Below are 6,059 nucleotides of genomic sequence, written 5' to 3' on the forward strand. Positions count from 1 at the left end.
TCGCTCTGGGAACATGAAGAGCCTCAAACCGATCGTTCATGATCTTGATGAAGAAGTCTGACTATCTGGTAGGTGGGCGGCCACGCGGTCTTTTGACATCCTGTGGAATCCAGTCAGTAACAGCTCTAGTCCAGCGGTCGTCTTTAAACCTCATCACGTGACCAGCCCATCTGATTTTTGACACCTTGGCAAATGAGACAGCGTCCCTGATTACTTAGTGTCACAGGTAAGGTAAGGTAAAGGTAAAGGCCCTCCCGTTGATCGTCGATTTGCTTGAGCGGGCCCAGTAACGTCTCTGTGTAGTGTCACAGAATAATTTATTTCAGAAGTAGCTATTTAAGGCAATAGGAAATCTGTTATCAGTAAAGGCAGTATTCATTCAACTTGAGTTCCCTAGTCAACTAGAACAGGAAAACAGAAGCGGGGCCAGAGAAATAGTACCATGCAAGTAGCCTACCTGGTTTCAATTTCTGGCACCCCAGATGGTCCCCCAAGTACAGCCAGGAGTTACTCCTAAACTCAGAGCCAGGAGTAAGCCCTTAGTACTGCCAGCGACAAGCCCACAACCTCAAAATCTTCAGAGCAGCTTATGTGGAAATCAAGAATACCGAATTCATGCATGGATAAAGGAAATGATATGGTATCTCTAGTGAAAAGACTTTAAAAACAATAGATCTTGGAGCTGGAAAGATAGTACAGTAGATAAGGTGCTTGCCTTGCATGCATCCAACTCAGGTTGGATCTCTGAAACACATATGGTCCCCTGAGCACTGCCAGTGAACCCTAAGCATGGAGCCAAGAGTGAGTATTAAACACAATTGTGTGAAAAAAATATATAGAGAGAGAGAGACAGCTAAACTGGCTGAATGCATGCTTTGTACGTGGAAGGCTCAGGATCAATCCCCAGAATATGATCCTCTGACCACTGCCAGAAGTGACCCCTAAGCACTGAACTGGAAATAGCTCATGAGCACCACCAGATATGGCTTACAACTCCTCCCAAAATAAAAATAATAGATTTTCAGGTCGGAGACATAATACAGCAGGTAGGGCATTTGGCTTGCACACAACTGACCTGGGTTTGATCCCCAGCATCCTATATAGTCCCCAAGCACTGCTAGGGGTTATTCCTGAGTGCAGTCAGGAATTACCACCCCCACCCCAGCACTGCCCCTTTCACCCCCCCAAAAAAAGTAGAAAAGTTTATTGGAAAATAGAAGAGAATAGAAAAAGGAACTCCCCATGTGGGGAGGAACTTAGCATATGACTAAGTTCACTATTGGTATTTTGTATATTTCAAACTATTCCCCAGCCATAGGAAGGAACTTAAAATAATGATTTACCCTTTCTTTGTGGAACCTATTTCTCTTAAAAGTGCCAACTGGTTAAACTAGACTAGAATTGGTCAGATATAGTATTTTATTTTAACTGAACTTTGAAAGACTGAAGCCTTAAAGTCTGAACGTTTTCATCCGGGATGTTTAGTCTGTAGTCAGTCATCAGGTGGCTAGAAGTTTGGCATGACTAATTTTTCACAGTCCATTTGCTAAATGACACATTATAAAAGCAAGCACCACTAAAAAGGATGTGCTTGTTTCCAAAGCTTCAATCTAATTGTAGACTGACTTTTATATTGGTCCTTGTCTAACCATTTTATGGTGCAAGAGGCTCTAACCACATATATATGTTAAAGACTCCTTGAAATGTTCTCACATTGACAAGGACTAGAAACACTAGATAAAGTCCAGGGAGGGGGGGGTCATTCTGGCATCAACATAAAGGCCACCCATAAGGATCAGAATTTTACAATCCTGATTAAGATAAGATTTATTAACCTTCACAGCTGAGACACCTTTTTCTATAAGCCTCCTAACCCTCTTTACCCCACAATTAAAAACTTGTGCCTGGAAAGTAACTGGAACAGTTGAGAATGTTCCTTTTGCTTAGTAGAGATGTTTCAGAATAAAAACACTGAACATTGAAGAGATCCAAAGTCAGACAACATAAAGTTTAAAGGAAATTTAGGTTGATGCATCATTTACTTTCAAGGGCTTTGTCTGTTTCATTTTATATTTACTACTGGCATTTAAATACCTGTAAGGTGTGTAGTGATTTGATAATGTTGGACTGAATGAGCACTAGATTTGAGAAAAAAAATCTCAATTGATTGAAGAGAGAATAAAAAGGGAGGAGAGAATTTGAGGATGCTCTGCTAGGTCATATGGAGCCATAACTTTTCTAGGGGAGCATTCCCTCCACCTCAGCCAAGAAATGCAGATGAGGCAAGAGGGGCAAACAGGAATTTTTTATGGTCCTAATGATGGGGCTGTTGGTCGATTAGCTGCCCATTTGTCTGCAAGCTGCTTTCCCCCATTCTCTGGCCCCTGTCATTGCAGAGCAGCTGCCGCCCAGGAAGCAGACAGGAGGGGCTCCCTCTGGAGCTGAGGGCGGTGGCACTTTGGAAAGTGTTGGCAGGGGGTGGGCTATAAAAAAAACAATTTGGTCTGGGAACAAAAGGCATCAATCACTGCTGTGTCATCAGCCCTCTATTGGGATGCAGTGAAGAGAGAACTTTTTGGGTCACCTTGAAACCAGGAAAAGAACAGGCATCTCCCCTTTCCCAGAGAGAACTGGTTTACTAGGAAAGCCATGCATGACTGTTCCACAAAGATCTTTTTCTTTAGTCATGTCCTTTGTTTAAATATTTACTCTTAATAAAAAAGTACTTTACAACTACAACCTGGAACTGTAAAAGTAATTTAGATTTCAGTAACACTTAAGAATTTTTGTAACATTTTGGGGAAAACAATACCTTGCACAAAAATGCACCTGGGGAAACACTCACCTAAGAACTCTTTGGAAGAGTGATTACATGTTCCTTTTTGCCCAGAACTGACACTGCACTGAAGATGCAGACATTCCAGGTATATGATTAGAAGAATCTCTGGCAAACACATATATCAGAATCTTTTGTACTATAATGTATTATGTATTTAATAACAGGATACGTGCTTGGGAAGAGAAAACTAAAATCTCATATCTTTCTCAACCTTTTAAAAAAGAAATTAAGGGGGCCAGAGGGATAGTACAGTGGGTAGGGTGTTTGCCTTGCAGGTGACCAACCTGGGTTCAGTCCCTGACATTCCATATGGTCCCCTGAACACTACCAGGAGTAATTCCTGAGTGGAAAGCCAGGAGTAACCCCTGGATATCATCAGGTGTGGCCCCAAAGCCCCCCCCCCCGAAAAGGGGGAGGGGATATCTCAGCACCTGAGTCTTTTACTACTTATTATAGCACTGAATTCACCACCATCATCACTGAATTCATCACTACTTATTATATGCCTGAATTCACCACCATCTCCATATATGAAGCTTCCCAGAAAACAGAACCAGGAAAAGTGAGAGTCAGATAGCTCTTGAGAACTATGCTTTACTGAGGAAAAGATAACTAAATATGGGCCAAGGAGATTGAAAGAAGCTTGAAGCAAAATCTTTTTTTGAGGGGGGAACCACACCTGGCGATGCTCAGGGATTGTTCTTGGCTCAGCACTCAGGAATCACTCTTGGCAGTGCTCAGGGAACCATCACTTAATCACTTAATCCCCGTTATTCATCGATTTACTCGAGCGGGTGCCAGTAACGTCTCCATTCATCCCGGTTGCGTGCTAGCGTAGCCCAATGGTATCTGTTCGTTCTAGGAACATGCAAAGTCTCAAACCGATCATTCAGGGTCTTGACGAAGAAGTCTGACCATCTTGTAGGTGGGCGTCCACGTGATCTTTTGATGTCCCGTGGAATCCAATCAGTAATGGCTCTAGTCCAGCAGTTGTCTGTAAACCTTATTACGTGTCCAGCCCATCTGATTTTTGATGTCTTGGCAACTATAGATCTGTTTGCCATGGATCAAACCCGGGTCAGCCACATAAAAGGCAAGTGCCATTTACCCACTGTACTATTGTTCTGGCTCCAGAAGCAAAATATTTTTATTTATTTTTTGCTTTTTGGGTCACACTTGGAAAAGCACAGGGGTTACTCCTGGCTCTGCACTCAGGAATTACTCCTGGCAGTGCTCAGAGGACCATATGGGATGCTGGGAATCAAACCCAGGTCAGCTGCGTGCAAGGCAAGCACCCTACCCGCTGTACTATTTCTCCAGCTTCCGCAAAATATTTTCATATGCACTCCTTATGCACACTTGGGGGAGAATCACAAGCCCTTAGGCATTTCATCATTTCATGACCCTTCTCTTGAGTTACGCGGAAAACTAGTTCTGCTAAAGAGAAAGAAAAATATGAAGCCATGAAGAAGGCAGAAAAACCTTTAATAAAATGGAACTGATGGAAGTTTAAATGCTTTGTTCACCAAAAAAAAAAAAAAAATAAGGACCAACTCAGTTGTCTTCATCTTCTCTTCCTTTTCGTTTTTCTTGTATTTAAAAATCTTGTCGTTTTTCTGTTTCTCTCCTCTCCTTTCTCTCCTCTGCTCTCTTCCCCTGGTTGATGGTGCCAAATCAGTTGGTTTTAACCCCAAGGGCTGGAGTGATAGTGATGTCGGTGGGCCCCACGGGTGACTTATGTGAAGTGGGGAGGAGAAAGACAGACACTTTCTCCCCACCCACCTCTGCCACCCAGAACCCTGGGTAGGCTAGGACCGGTAAAGTCTGCAGTGAGCACCTGCTCGGCACGGGCCTAAGCCCCGCCAGCCCCACAAGGTGGCCGTCAAGCCACACCTGAAGTCCGCTTGATCTTCTCGGCACGGGAGTTAATCCCTGCCACCCGATTGCTCGGGGAGCCACGGACTCAAGCTGGGGCGAGAATTTGCTCTTCGCAGGAAAGGAGAGACCAGTCCCAAGCCTTACCCGAGGTCTCTGGGGTTCTTGTCTCGCTCGCAGAAAAGAATTTCAGGAGTAGATGAGCAGTGAAGTAACAGGTTTTATTTGGAGGCTTTTGGAGAGGGAGAGAAAGGGATAAGCAGATAAGCGGGAGAGAGAGAGAGAGAGGGTAACACGTCCCGAGGGAACGCGGGCTTCTCCGAGGGTGGAGAGAGCGCCAAGTGGGCTCTCGAGCTGGTTCTTGTAGATCCTTCTGACTCAGAAGGTTCTGGAATCTCCTTGGGGCTGGGTCGCTGGAGTCAACCGGATTGAAAGGGGGTTCGAGAATCATCTGACTTGGAATGTCCTGGAATCTCCTTGGGGCTGGGTCGCTGGAGTTAACCGGATTGAAAAGGGGTTCGAGAATCATCTGACTTGGAGTGTCCTGGAATCTCCTTGGGGCTGGGTCACTGGAGTCAACCGGATTGAAAGGGGGTTCTCGGAAAGGAGGAATTTCATGGGGAGGAGGCCCATATCTTCAGGGTCTGGGGATGGTCTTATCAAGTTCTTGTTCTCTGTCTCCACAGGGTGGGTTGGTCCTAGAATTCTTCTATGAGACTTTGTTTCATTGCAGAGAGCCTTTCCCTATCTACCTGCCTACATCAATAGTACAGTGGGTAGGGTTTTTGCCTTGCACACGACCCACGTGGGTTCGATCCCCTGCCATCCCATATGGTCCCTTGAGCCTGCCAGAAATGATCAGGAATGATCATGATCCCTGGTGCAGAGCCAGGAGTAACCCCTGGGTACTCTCAGGTATGATCCAAAAGCAAAAACAAACAAGCAAAGCCAACTGGCTTTAGAAACTCAAACTCCTTCCCTCTCCCTTTTCTCTTTTCTCATGCCCACACGGCTTTCACCCAGTCTTATAATATACTCCATGACTCACCCACATTCCTTTCAAAAGAAAACAGAGATGGAAAGCCATGTAACATGTGTTTTGAAGCTCTGTAGTGTCTTTTTCCTTTTTTGTATAAGCATCACACTATTTCTTGTGGTATTTTCAGGAATCACTAACCTTGCCTGGAACAATATGGATGTTGTAAACTGCTACAAAAATTTAAAACAGGTTTTTGGAGTCAGAGAGATAGTTCAATGGGTAAGGCGCTTGCCTTGCATGCAGGTTACCGAAGTTTGATCCCAGGTACCCCATAACATCTCCTGGGCCCCGCCAGGTGTGATCCCT

This window comes from Sorex fumeus, unplaced genomic scaffold (assembly GCF_029834395.1).
Source record: "Sorex fumeus unplaced genomic scaffold, SorFum_2.1 ptg000051l, whole genome shotgun sequence".
NCBI lineage: Eukaryota > Metazoa > Chordata > Mammalia > Eulipotyphla > Soricidae > Sorex > Sorex fumeus.